This window comes from Coturnix japonica, chromosome 24 (assembly GCF_054131305.1).
Source record: "Coturnix japonica strain WE chromosome 24, WE-NBRP24, whole genome shotgun sequence".
Classification (NCBI taxonomy): domain Eukaryota; kingdom Metazoa; phylum Chordata; class Aves; order Galliformes; family Phasianidae; genus Coturnix; species Coturnix japonica.
The window spans coordinates 3,752,501-3,767,287 of record NC_140686.1 but is presented as its reverse complement, the minus strand read 5'-3'; the positions used below and the strand labels follow the sequence as shown (position 1 = coordinate 3,767,287).

The 14,787-nt window shown below is 43.1% G+C and overlaps 2 long non-coding RNA genes across 2 annotated transcripts; one reads left to right on the top strand and one right to left on the bottom strand.

Moving 5' to 3' along the window:
- Positions 1–5,220: 5,220 nt before the first annotated feature.
- Positions 5,221–8,515, top strand: LOC146757061 (uncharacterized). Its single transcript, XR_014937023.1, has 2 exons — positions 5,221–5,503; positions 8,429–8,515. It is a non-coding gene; the product is annotated as an uncharacterized LOC146757061 (long non-coding RNA).
- Positions 8,280–10,523, bottom strand: LOC146757060 (uncharacterized). Its single transcript, XR_014937019.1, has 2 exons — positions 10,217–10,523; positions 8,280–8,551 (listed from the first exon to the last, which is right to left on the bottom strand). It is a non-coding gene; the product is annotated as an uncharacterized LOC146757060 (long non-coding RNA).
- Between the last annotated feature and the right edge of the window lie 4,264 nt (positions 10,524–14,787).

Below are 14,787 nucleotides of genomic sequence, written 5' to 3'. Positions count from 1 at the left end.
GGTTGGAAAAGCTACAGAATTTTCATCAGTAACAGCTTAGACATATATTGGGGTTAGTCTAGTTATGGATTTTATTGCTGTAAGACATGAGGGATGGGCAAAATGACTTGTTCCTAGTCCCTCCCAGTGCTGTTATTCTGTGCTGCTTGTGTGTTTTCAGAAATCTATGTATTACTTACTATTGTGCCTTTGTTCTTTAGTTGTCATTAGTTGTGGCAGGGGTGACAGCCCTTTCTTCACTCTGTTTCCTTACTGTAGAATTAGGAAATTTACAAAGTGGAAAAACGTGAATAGTCAGGAATATTTTGGAAAGTGTTTCCACTGTTAAACACTTCAGAATTTCTCAGAAATTCTGCTTCCCAGCTGTAAAGGAAAGGCTTGTGAATAATTTCAAAGGGTTGAGAATACTTAATCCTGAAATTGTTTATTGGTTTTTTACTCTGTTTTGGCCTTGTACTTTGTCTCCAGTAGTATGTAGTTGGCACTCAGAAGTAATTTGATTCAGCTTGTCCTTCTGCACTGTTTGCTTTCTGTTCCGTTGTGCTGCTTTGCCTGTGGAGTCCTCTAGTCTGAGATCTGTTGTCTCACCTTGCCTGAATTCTGCCTCAACTGAATAGACATAGATTCAAAACCTGTGTTGCATTATTTTCTGGTTTCAGAAGTGTCCAGTCTTTTACTAGACAGACTTTCCTGGTTTTGAGTAACTTGCAAAACTGATAGTATTCCTGCCTGCTTCCCAAGAGTCTCTGTTTTTCAGACAAGGTTATGTTAACAAATCCATGAAACCCCAATAGAAATTCTGGACTCTTTGCTGTGTGTCTACTTGCATCTTCTGCTTTCTGCCCTTGTCTTTGTGATGTCTTCGTTTTGCACATCCTCTTTATTTGTCTTACTTGAGTAAATGAATCCATCTGTCACAATCTTCTCACCTGGATGTCTGAAAGTTCTCTTCCCGGCAGGGGATTTATTTCACTGTTTACCTCTTAACTTTTGTCCTTCCATTTCCTTCTCTGTTACTTTGGTTTTATTTGCTGCAACGCTTCCTCCTCTTTATTTTCAGGAGTAGTTCTAATCTCTTAACATGAACTGTGTGTTCCTGTACTTCAGGTTCCCTTCAAAGATTTTTTCCATATCTCTTCTTTGATTTTGATTAATGTTAACTGTTGAGATTTTTCTGGATGTATTCCCAAGACTCAGTCTGAGGTTTAAAATCCATCCAGTAGTACTACTGAATTCAAGTCTGCAATTCAGAATTGCATCGTTTGTAGAGCAGGGCCTTTTTAGAATTGAATTCAGTGGGATGTGAACAGAAGACTCAGGACAGCAGGGTCTGTTTTAGTTGGATAAGGCTTTTGGTTAACTCTTCTCATTCCTGTAGATATGGATTTATCTTGTTTCATCTACATGCAAAACTTTGTAGTGTAATCAGTTACATAAAAATACATTCTCTTCTCTTCCTGTGTTTCTAGTTCTGTCTTAGTAATTTTCTTGAAATGTGTTAGCACAGTCCTGCTTCACGTAGTTCCTGTCCTTGTTTTTCTGTTCCTCCTGCTTTCCCTAGTCCTGTTCTGATAACCTGAGAAGTACTCTCTGTTCTTCTTAATTTCTTCATGCCTAAATAGAATTGTCTCCTCAACACCAAACCTGAAATGTTTTTGTGTTATCTTAGCAGCCCAAAAGTAAATACCAGGTTAGTTTTTATGAGAATTTCCTTTTCGGTGTCAGAATCTGAGCTTGGTTTACCAGAAGAGCTCAGGAAAACTAATGTTTATTAAAAATCAGTGTATTCTGTAACTCCACCACGTTCGGCATGGTGCAGTTTAGGTTCAATGGAATACAGTATTCTCCTGAAGCTTTGAGATGTTTGTCTTTTTGATTAATGGAAATGGTGGAAAGCATTGTACTTGAATTGCAGGTGTTGTGCTTCTTCCAAGGATTATGAAAATCAGCTGTATTGTCTGGTGCCTTGGGAAAAATACAGCAGGAATTGAAAAGTCCTGCCAGGTTTCATGCTTTTGTTTTGCATGTGGTAGTATTGAGCTATTAAGAAAGACTTCAAATGTTGTGCGGTACAGCTCGTATTTCCTATCTGCTTAAAGGGAGAAGCAAAGTCTTTGATACTGCTACAGCTGTTGGATGTGAAGCTTTAATTAAAAAGTTCTTTGCTTTGTTTGGTAGCAATAGCTAAATATCCTGTTGAAGGAAATGTAACTTTTTTTAATCAGGGGTGATTAAATTCTTATGATCACGTTAGCAGATGTTTTGGGACAGATCTTAAACAAAAGTTTTAACAGTTTCCATTGCTGTTTCCATTGCTTACATGTCCATTACCAGTAGTTGTGGGTCTGTTTAACATGTTTTTCTTTGCTCCGTGTGATTATTATTTTTTCAACAAAATAACAGTACTTTGTGCTTTTACTGTGCATTCTGCTATTATCTTATTGTAAAACATGGGACCCCATTGTAATGCATCTATGAGGGCTGCTCTGAAAGTAATGCCTCCTATTTTATTATGTCAGCCCATGACATCAGAGGCAGATGTTAGTGGGATGGCAGTAGAGGTTGAACCTCCCCGCCAGTATTCCATTACATTTTATTACTGTGCAATGAAAGCTTTGCTTCTATCATAAGCATGTATCCTTCTCAGTGTCTAGCTTCAGCAGTACAGGTTTTCACAGAGCTCTGAGAGCAGAGCTACACTTTAAAACTGGTGAGTCTGCCCCATGGGTTGGAAGTGATAAGCTTGGCTTATGTTTGTAACTTTGAGACAGCTGCTCAAGAGTGGGGTTATTCTCATGTGTGCATTAACAGATAGCTTATTACCTGCTGGTGAAGATTAGTTAAGCATCCATAAATGTTGACGGTTTTTGTCATCACCAGGCATAATGTTAGGATTTAAATGCATTCCCAAAGTGGAAAATGCTCATGAAGATTTCTGTTTGATTGTTTTCAGAGTTGTGGGTTATACTGCTTTCTTTTAATGGGCTTGCTATGACAAATATAAAGCCTGTTCTTTTCAGCCTTTAGTTTACTAGCTATTAACAACAGAATATTTACAGTGAAAAAGATCTAAGGGGATAAACACATTCTATTTTAGCACCTCAACATTTGCAAAAAATAAATGGACAAAACCACCTCCCTTCCCACTACAGCACTTATCTGGCAGAACTGGTTGGATTGCTTCTGTTCTCTTAGCTCTTGGGGCTGTTGTTTTGCCACTCATAGAACTGCTTCCCATGAGTTTATGTTGTGTTTGCACTGGAGGGGTTGAGAAGCAGCTGAAACTGTCAGCTTCATTCTTGTCCTGCATCCCACTGAATGTGAGCTGTGTATGAACTCAATAAGCAAATAAGATTTTTGGTATTGCATTAAGTATATTCCTGTGCTGTGCTCTGGTGGTATGTAACTGTTCAGGCTTTGACATTATTAATGGAAGCATGCCTGACTTCAGCATGTGCAAGGCTTAATCATGAGCATCTAACCCATCTTTTAACAATGAGGCAGAGTTCAAGTAGATTTGCAGGTGATCAGTTGTGCCAGACAAAACTGAATTCCTTCTTTGATAGAACAACCAATTCCTTTTTTCCTCCAGACAAAGAGAAGAGATGTAGACCCGTATGTCATACTTCACTTGTGCTCTTGAGGCTGTGCCAGACAGTAAACAGCTAATTCATGTAAAAGAGATGATCGTTGCGAGAGTTGGTGTTTGCTGAAGGAAACAACTGCTTGTGGTTCTTTTTTTTATTTAGGGCAACCACCTCAAAAGCCATAAGCAACAACAAAAATTCCTGCAGGAGTGATTGGAACGAGAAATGTTGGCAATAAGGGGATTTTCCAAGGGCTCAAATTGAGGGCTAGTCTTGCACTGTTTGCAGTAATGACCTTGGCACCAAAAACTCGTTGGGATTTTCTTATGAGAATTTGTGGTGTGTTGTCAGTAGGTGACAACTGAGGAAACGCATGTGCAGCAGAACACATGCGTTTGGGACATGGTACAGATACAGAAAAACCAGTGAGACTGGGCATGTCAAGGCCAATAACAACCCTCCTGGGAGACAGTAGAAATCCTTACTGTTGCAGCATGGATAACTGGAGAGAAGTGAACATGAGAGTGGAAGATGTATAGGGAAAGATATTCTGTGGAGAATAAGCTGCAATTAAGGCATTGTACAATGTTCTTCCAGCTGGAATATTACTTGCAGTTCTGGCTACTATATTCAAGAAACATTGATTGAAGCTGTTGGAATTCAATGAAGGGAATATTATGGGAATAAAGAGCCTGTTATGAAAGGACAGTAGAGAAATTTTTCAGTCTGTGGATAAGAACTAATGGCTGGATAAAATAAATGTAAATGAATGGAAAAGCTCTTGCCTCTTAAGGTGGGATCCTGGAAGAGCCTCTGTGGTCATTTGTCCAGTGTGTTTTCCCCCAACTCTTTCTGTACAGGGAGTGATATTGTTTAAACCTACCTTTATAAATGAATCAGTTGGGTATCTTACATGAGTTATTGCCTTTGTTTATAAACAGTATTGGACAGTATTGATTTATGTAATTGGAAATGAAAGATCATCGTTATGAAGATTTTGTTTGGGACCTGCGCAAGGTCAGTTGAGCTCCCAACACGCTGTGGAAGAAAACTTGTTTTTATTCTTGTGAATTATTTTTTTAATCTCTAATGTTGTTCTGGAAACACTGTTACATCCCTAAAAGGCAGCAGCATATATAAATTATCCCAGTAATGAATAATAATATACAGTAAGGAATAATAAGAGTTTCATTATAAGTGTTAAAATTTTCACTGATAGTTTAAAAAAAGGAAATGCTATTTATCAGATGTCAAAAACAGGATAATTTACCAAATGCAGAAATTTAGGATTTAGTGAAATTAATTCAGGTGTAAGAATATTGGTGGCCTGTATTTGACTCCTGCATAGTTTGCAAGGTTCTTGCACATAAAACCTAGTTTTGTGGTATTTTTGCTTCTAATTCTACCCTCTTGTTAGCAATTTGTGGGTCAGGCTGGGTCACATCACACTTCATTTCAGTTTTCAGTTTCTTCTTACTTCATCTACTTTTATTCCTCCATCATACAGGTAGTTAGGGCAGTCGATATATGAATCATTGTGGAGATGACTGTTCCTGTAACATTTGAAAGAAAAAATTGTTTTTTGATCAAGCGTTCCCAGTAAAAGATAAATAATTCTATGTGAACCAAAAAACTCTGAGTAACTAGTGAAATAAGTTGACCTTTTTCTTTCCAGTTTTGCAGGTAGGAAGACAAACCTGATGAGCTGAATGAGTTTTCTGTTTAGCTGCTGTGTCTGAAATAAAACTAGTTCATAGACTGCATGCAATTTCAGTTATTCATTGGTGGGGTATTTCTTGTTTTGCTTGTAGTTGCCTTGTGGTCACCGGTGTGAAGAGATTTGCCATTCAGGTGATTGTCCTCTGAACTGCAGCCAGAAGGTTAAACTCAAGTGTCCTTGTAAGTGACTGAAAAAGGTAAGTTTTGAAGTTGCAGTTCTGAGAGTGACACATTTTCTTTGTATGTTCCTAGGCTTGTGTACATGGATTGTCTCTGGTCAAGACTGGAATAGAATCAGTTACTTGAGCAGAGCAGCAACAGCAGCTGAAAGTCTGGGTGGAACAATCAAAATATTCACTAAGGAACATAAAATTCATTGTAGAAAATGTTAGCTCCCAGATTTGCAATACCTTTCTCTTCAAGCACACTTCAATTTTTGTAGTTCCATTAGGAAAATAATCAGATGATCTGGAGTGATTTAAGAAGTCAAAGCACATTTTCCTCATTAGGAACTGAGAAGTTTATAATTACATAAATTGGAACAGTCACAGATGTTTTGAATTCCTAATTGATGGTTGTCTGAGGCCCTTAAAGCAAACAGAGGCATCAGCATCCTTAGCTTTCAGCAGAGGTAAAGGACAAAGCTTATAGCTATCAAGTATGATGAGGGGAAAAACAGAGGCTGCTGTGACCTCTTGACAAGTGTTAACTTAATGAAAAATTCACTATCTGGCTTGAACAAAGCATGCTTAAATTATTTTCAAGACCCAGTTAACTTCTGAGCTTTCCACACAGATGCAGTTTCCCCAGAGTTCTTAGCTTCTCCAAGAAATGTCTTCAGAAATCTCAGATCTTGCAGGGCGCATGTTCAAGAGAAAGGATGGTAATGCCCAGAGTACGTGCTTCAAATTGAGCAGTCTCTGCTTATAAAAAACTAGCTTTTCTTTATTTGTAAGTTGAAATGTTGACTTCTGCTGAGGATAAATTATTTTGTTGTGACTAAGTGCTCTTACTAATTTCAGTTTATCTTACTCTACTGTGTTCAGTAAAATCAATAATATCATTGGTTGCGTGTATACTTCTGCTTCTTGTTCCTTAAGATATAGGTTTACAGTTGGACTTGATGATCTTTGAGGTCTTGTTTCTTATGCCAGACTTAATTGAATAAGGAAGATGGGTATTTCCATGATAGCTCTGTTACATCTAGTTGTTGCTGTCCCTAATTTTCATACTGCTTTTGGAAAACTGAAATGTGTTATCATCTTCTGCTGAGTTCTGACGCTGTATAGCTATTTCAGACCAGTTCAGATTTTATTGTCCCAGAGTGCCGGGATGTCTTCAGTGATTATGTGGATGTCCAATTGAAATGTGGTAGCAAGAAGCAATGAAATTAATGTTTAGGATGCTCACTTTTCACTTTTACAGTGGCCTGAAATGGAACATTCCAGATCTGCTATTCTGAAAGTTTTATGGTCCTTAAATATGATGACGGTTACTTTCCCCCCCCCCCCCTCAATCTTGTAAATTTGATTTTAATAAGGTGGAAAGGTTGTTATGAGTTAATTATATAATTAATAAAAATTAATTCTTATATGATGACAGCCCACTTATTTAAATAGCCACGAAGTGGTCCTTCTGATTCCTAGTGAAATGGTGTCTCCCTTCAGAAAGAGAAGAAAACACTATCCCCACCTTAAATATCATCTCACTGTTTCCAGGTCAAGCCCCAAATCCATGCTCTCTTTTGTACAGAGAGCTACAGTGTAGAGGGTAAATGATGGTAGAACCAATAAGCCATTGATAATTGGACTGTGTATTAGTTGCAGCTAATCTGACTGCAGAAATATGACTCGTTTCTGTAGTGTGAAAGATGATGTCTTTTAACGTTTGCTTTATGCATCTGCCCTTGCCTGAGATCGTAATTAGGGTATCTTTGATTCCAGAAGGTCCTTATGCATATTTGCTTGGAGCTGCATACTTACAGCAGATAGTGTACTTCTTTCTTAGCTTGGATTGGATAGTGTACCTGTATATTTAGTCTTTTGTGCCTGCAGCCTGCGATCTTGAAGATAAGGAGAAACAGAATTGAGTACCTAATATTTGCAGTTGAATTCTCCTCTACCAGTCTTCTGTCTGTGTATACTACTGGTAAAGTTGGGAGTTGACAGGACACGTATTCCAAGCTGCTCTGTAAATATGCCTCATCTGAACCATCACAATTAATATCAAATGTGGGAGCTCATAATTTGAGTGCAAAACAGGAGGATTTTTTCTTCCTTTTCTGGTGTTGAAGTTAACTGTTGCATCATGAGGCTATGCATGTAAACATGCAAGGTCGTATAAACCACTTGAATTTGTAACCCACAACTTGTAGTGGACCATATTCTTAACCATCTAGGCAGGTGGTTTATCTTAGCATGCTGGAATTGCTCTGAAGAAGTTAGTTTTTGGATTTTGCTGTATGCTATGAAAATTGTTCTGCATATTGTCAGAAAGCATGAAAACCAGAATAGCTTCTGGCTATGTTACTGTGCTTTCCTGACAAAATTCTTCATAGCCTAGTAGTATAGATTATAAGATTATAACTTTCTCTCTGTGCTGGTATTCTGTTTTGGTTTTGTTGGTGGTTTTTTTTTTGTTTTTTTTTTTCTGTTGTTGTTGTTTGTTTGTTTGTTTTGGCCTTCAATGTAAGGGGGAGGAAGGAGAAGGAAGTAGGGGAGATCTTCCCATGACCAGACCTTGCCCTGTAGTTTCAGCCAGTTTAGAGAATTGATACGAAGTTTCAGAAGAGTTACTTATTAGTTACTTTGCATGGTATCTTTTGTAACAGTTCACAAGGTTATATTGCTTTGTCTTAAATAAATAAGTGAAAAAAAAAAAGACAAGAAAAATTAAACTGAACCATTTGATTTATCCTTGTTTCAGTTTAGCTTATCAGAAAGAAGGAAAATAGAAAAGGATGCTTGAATACAGTTACAGTTTCAAATAATATTTATTTATTAGCTTCATTCTGTAAATATACTGAATAAAATTGTTTTACAATTTTCCCAACAAAATGAACGTTATAATTAAATTTTTATATAGGGAAATGAATTACAAACAATTCAATTTATACTTAACAGGAAGTACAGTGCAGCAAGATACAAGAAGGCCAAGTTTCACTGGAGTGTGATGTGTTATGCAAGGAAATGAAACGGAAGGCGTCTGAGGTGGTGTATCCATTTTAGTTATGTTGTCTTCATTGCCTTGAGAAAAGTTGGAAAAAACAGGCAGATCGTTATTTTTTCAAGACAGTAATAGCAAGAAATGCAGTGTAACTCAGCGTACAGTTTAATTGCACATTTAATTTTTGGACTATTGAATCTGGCTTATTGCTGAGAATTGCACTACTTGTAGATAGTGTCAACTCACTTGATGAAACACTATGTTAAGGTAATGCTCTATTACCTCTTTATTTTTAATGTACATTGGAACTGGAGATTTCCTCTTCAGCCAAGAAGTGCTAATCAATGATAATAAAATCATTACTGCTAGTGAGAGCTATAGAAGCACTTCATTTAGGCCTTACTTTTACTTTGAAGGTTAGCAAAGTGTTATCTTGTGTGTTCCTGTCACACAGTATTAGGTGACTGCCACAATTATAGAGAGCTTTCAGCAACTGCATGTGCTTTTCAGCCCATTGTAAACATGGATGCTCTCCAATAATTTTGTTTGAAGTAAAGAAACTGCTGCATAATCTCACCTAAAGAGACAGAGTATCCACATTGTTTTTCTAGGCCTTTTATGGAAACATGAGGAAGTGGTGCATGAACTGGTTAAGTTTCTGGCATTTAATTTGCTGTCTTGAATGCTATGTAACAGTTCTGTAGAGTGATCAGTTGTAGTTCCAGGTTTTATTTTTCATAAAACTTTCTGATGGTGAAGCAAATGTAATTGCATTGACAGTTTCCATTACGACAAGAGCAGTCGAACAATATGAGTATGCATTATCCAATATGTCATTTGGTACAAAAGTGGAGATTTCCTTTTGCTCTAGCAGTCAGGGCATATTTAATTACTTGGAATGAAGTGTGTGAGTGTAAATTACATACATATATAAGGATTTACCCATCAGTGTACAGTGTGCTGAATTGAGGATTGAGTTACTGAAAGCTTAGAGAGTGACTTTATTAAGGAATTTTCCCTGGTATTAATGAATATATATATTTATATTTTCCCCAGGTTTTATATTTGTCATTTGAATTTTCCAGTTAGTCAGAAGTTTAGTTTTATAACATGGTAGCGTCTCTTATGTTCCATGTTTTTCAAACATGAATTGATAGAGGTTTTTCACAGAATGTTTTAGAATCTGAGTAAGCTCACAGCTCACTTGGTGAAGGTTTTGCTCGCTTTTCTGAGAACTGTTCTATAAATTATGGCTCTGTAAGATAATAGTTTTACCTGCTTTTACAACAGTTACTTATCACTTTGTATGTCTGGACAGATAAAAGAGGCAGAAGCCAAAGCTGTTATTGAAGAGGAGAAACGAAGACAACAGGTATCAAACTTAATTCTTCTTCCCCCCCAACCTCGTTGTGTTAATAAATCACTTGATGCACGTGCAGCCCAATCTGTATACTTTGTACAGTGTTTTTCCCATTTACTGCTTTCAGCTGTTATGTTGTCTTTAGGTATGTGCCATGAGTGATCTACAGTGGTTAAAATCAAGTATATTTTCTCTTAACAGTTCTCACATCTGTGGGCAAAATGGTAATCATTTGATGTCGCATTAGAATAACTGTATAATGTATACATATATTTAAATACAAAATACTTCTGATTTTTATCCATCATTTTATAATTCCTTAAATTCACAGAATTAATAAGTAGCCTCTGTAAGGTTGAATTACTGAGTGAAACTTCTTACTTACTCCCCTTCGTGAGAGTGAAGAAACCTAAATTGGTCTCTGTCCTTCAAGGTCTGGTGGGAGTGGGGAATTTTTTTGTAATTGCTGGCTCTGGTGAATGTGTGTTGTCAGCACTGTAATCCAAGAAGCTTCTGTGCCAGCTGCGTGGAAATACTATCACTAATCTTGTTTCAGAAATTAACCGTAAGCTTGGTTGCTGGTGACAGCAAACTCAGGTTTATCATCTGGGCGCTGCAGCCTCAATGCACTCCTTCCAACAGGCTTGTATGCCTGAGACAGAGCACAGACCCCCCCGGTTGTACACCCCCCATCGGACCCCCCCCCACATTAGATCCCCCCCCCATTGTATCCCCCCCCCCATTGAATCCCCCCGCCCTCCATTGGATCCCCCCGTTGTACCCCCCCCCCTCCCCCACTGAACCCCCCCCATCGGACCCCCACCCCATTAGATCCCCCCCATTGGACCTCCAATGGGCCTCCAAGCGGTCTCAAAATGGCCACCAAATGGCCTCCAAGCAGCCGCAAAATGGCCTCAAAATGGCTACCAAATGGTCACAAAATGGTTTCCAAAGGGCCTCAAAATGGCCACAAAATGGCGTCCAAGCAGCTGCTGTTCCTCTTGCAGGTGTTGACCACTATGATGGCCCCAATGTCAAAGTCAGGGCAGGACTGAGGGGAGACAACAAGGTGGGGGACGACTATAGTGGGGACAACAATATGGTGGACAGCAAGGGGGGGGACATCAATGGAGGGGGCACAAATGGAGGGGACACTAATAGAGGGGACACCAATATGGGGGACAGCAATATGGTGGGCAGCAATATGGTGGACAGCAATATGGAGGACACTAATGGGGGGGACACTAATATGGGGGACAGCAAGGGGGGGGACATCAATGGAGGGTACACTAATAGAGGGGACACCAATGAGGGGGGAAACAATGGAGGGGACACCAATATGGCGGACAGCAAGGGGGGGGACATGATTGGATGGGGCACCAATGGGGAGGACAACAATAGAGGGGACACCAAGGGGGGGGACACCAATATGGCAAACACCAATATGGCGGACACCAATATGGTGGACACCAATGGAGGGGACAAAAATGGAGGGGACAGGGACACCAAGGGGAGGGACAGCAAGGGAGGGGACACCAGTATGGTGGACACCAATATGGCAGACACTAATGGAGTGGATACCAAGGGGGAGGACATCAATAGAGGGGACACCAAGGGGGGGGATACTAATATGGGGGGCACCGAGGAAGAGGAAACCAATGGAGGGGGCAGCAATATGGGGAACACCAATGAGGGGGACATCAATGGAGGGGACATCAAGGAGAGGGACAGAAATGGGGGGGACACCAATAGAGGGGGCAGGAATGAGGGGTATGTAAGTGGAGGGGACACTAATATGGGGGACACCAAGGGGGGAGACAGCAATATGGGGGACAGCAATGGGGGAGATATAAATGGGGGGGACACCAATATGGAGGACATCAGTATGGGGGCCATGATTGGAGGCGACGCTCTGGACAATGGCGGAGGGATGGACTCAGTGCATGGAGATGGAACAGAGAGGTAATGGGGGGAAATGGGAGGGTGGGGGGCAGAGGGGGGGCTGGAGGTGAAAATGGGGGCAGAAATGGGGTTTGGGGGTAGGAATGGGGCCTGGGGCCAGCAATGGGTCCTGGTGCCCCCCAGCTGATGGGGTTTGGGGTCTGTTTGGTTCCCAGCCGCTCTGATAACGGAGGCCCAGCAGCCACCCCACAGCTCAGCGTGATGGAGGAGCTCAGCCCCACAGCGGCCCCATTGGCACAGGTAGGACAGGGCCTCTGCCCCCCCAGCGTCACCCCACAGCTCCCCATGGCTATGGGGCAGGGAGCACACAGGTTATGGGGGGGTTTGTTCCAGGATGGGATGGATGGCTGCGAGCAGCAGGAGGACCAGAACAGCCCTGATATGGGGGACCTACAGCCCCATAGCACCCCACAGCCCCATAGTGACACCGATGGGGGCACAGAATGCATTGAGGCCACCAAAGAGCCATTGGAGGGGGAGTGGGCAGCCAAAGCGGAGCCCACTTGTGGGGCAGAGCATGAGGAGCGCTATGGGGCTGGCACTGTGGGGCTGCCCCACATCTCAGCACCGGAGCACAGTGGGGTGCCAGGGGGGGACACCGAGCTGCTGCAGGTAATGCCAGAGTACTATGAGAACCCATAGGGAACAGCCCCATAGCACCCCACTGCACCCCACATTGTCCGACTTCACCCCATAGAGCTCCAGTTCACCCCAGTTTACCCCCCATTCCACTCTAGATTGTCCCAATTTACCCCAGTTCACCCCAAATCACTCCAACTTACCCCAGTTAACCCCAGTTCTCCGCCATTCACCCCCAAATCACCCAAATTCATCCCAGTCCCCCCTCAGGTCACTCTCATATCCCCCAGTCCCCCTCAATTTGCCCCCATTCACCCCAAATCATCTCAGTTCCCCCCCAAGTCACCCTCAGATCCCCCCAGTTCACCCCATTTCATCCCAGTTCCCCCCAGTTCAGCCCTTGGTGCCCCAGTTCACCCCAGTTCCCCCCCATTCACCCCCAAATCATCCCAAGTCACACCAATTCCCCCCCAAGTCACTCTTAGATCCCCCCAATCCCCCCCAATTCACCCCAGTCCCCCCCCAAGTCACCCTCAGTTCCCCCAATCCCCCCCAATTTGTCCCCATTCACCCCAGTTCATCCCAGTTCCCCCCCCGTCACTCTCAGACCCCCCCAATCCCCCCAATTCTCCCCCATTCACCCCAATTCACCCCACATCACCCCAGTCCCCCCAAGTCACTCTCATATCCCCCAATCCCCCCCCATTCACCCTCATTCACCCCAGTTCATCCCAGTTCCCCCCAGTTCATCCCCTGTTGCCCCAGTTGCCCCCATTTCACCCCATTTCCCCCCCAGCCCCCCACCCCCTCCCAGCCTGCAGCCCCTCTGTGCCCTGTGGACGCCGATGGGGACCCGGCCTCAGCTCATTTTGGGCTTAAAAAGCCCCGGATTGGTGCTATTTTCACCCCCTTTGACCCCCAGGAATGAGGTGGCACCACGTGAGGATGCGTCTGCGGTGCTGGGGGGGCTGATCCTCGAGCTGTCCAACCTCAAGTGAGTGCTGGGGGGGGGTTAGGGTTAGGGTCCCATTGGCACTTATGGGGTCTCACTGTCCCCTGTGTGGTCTCACTGTCCCCTGTGGGATCTCACTATCCCCTATGGGCTCTCATTATCCCCTATGGGGTCTCATTGGTCTCTATGGGGTCTCACTGTCCCCTATGGGGTCTCATTGTCCCTGCAGCCGCCGTGTGATGAGCGCCCATCGTGCCCTATAGGGGTCTCACTATCCCCTATGGGGTCACACTGTCCCTTATGGGGACTCTCATTGCCCCCTATGGGGTCTCATTGGTCTCTGTGGGGTCTCATTGTTCCCTATGGGGTCTCATTGGTCTCTATGGGGTCTCATTATCCCCTATGGGGTCCCATTATCCTACAGCCGCCGTGTGATGAGCGCCCATCGTGCCCTGGAGTCGCTGCTGCGGCTGCATCGTGAGCGGAGCCGGGGGGTGAACAACAGCAGGAGGAGGAGGAGGAGGAAGATGGAGGGGGACGAGCCAGGATGAAGCTGCAGCTGTGAGTGGGGCTTTATTGGGGGAAAAAAGCCCATAATGGTGCAATAAACACACGAGTGTGAGCAGGGCTGGAACAACACAACTACACAATAACACAACAACACAACAGGAAACAGCTGCTGAGCTCTGCTCCTGGTGCAGAGTGGGGGTGTAAAGTGGGGGTGTAAAGCTGATGGTGCACAAGTGATGGTGCAAAGTGGTGGTGCACAACTGAAGGTGCAAAGGGATGCTGCAAAGTGATGGTGCACAAGTGATGTTGTACAAATGATGGTACAAAGTAGTGGTGCAAAGTGATGGTGCAAAGGTATGGTGCACAAGTGATGATGCACAACTGAAGGTGTAAAGTGATGGTGTAAAGCTGATGGTGTACAAATGATGGTGCACAAGTGATAGTGCACTAATGATGGTGCACAGTTGGTGCCCAGCTGCTGCCTTCTGTCCCACATTGCGCTCAGCACAGCCTGGGGATGACACAGAGTGCGTTATTAGTAATAGTAATTAGTAATTACGGCCTTAATTAACATCATCACCACCACAACTGCCCCGACACACACAGTACAATATGTGGGGGCCAACCCCATAACCCCTATAGCCCATAACCCCTTATAAACCCCATAACCCCACAACCCCAAACCCCAATAACCCCATACCCCTATAACCCCATAAATAACCCCATAAATAACCCCATAACCCCATAACCCACAACCCCATCACCTAATAGCCCCTATAACCCCATACCCCATTACCTGCTATCAGTCACCGCCGTCCCCGTGTCCCCGTGCTCTCGGTGCATACACAGAGCGATATGACGCCGGGGTGAGCGGGCAGAACCTCCTGGTGTGCGCGTTGTCCCGCGTGGCGCCGCACTGCGGACACACGTAGCGCCGCAGGATGGGGCACAGC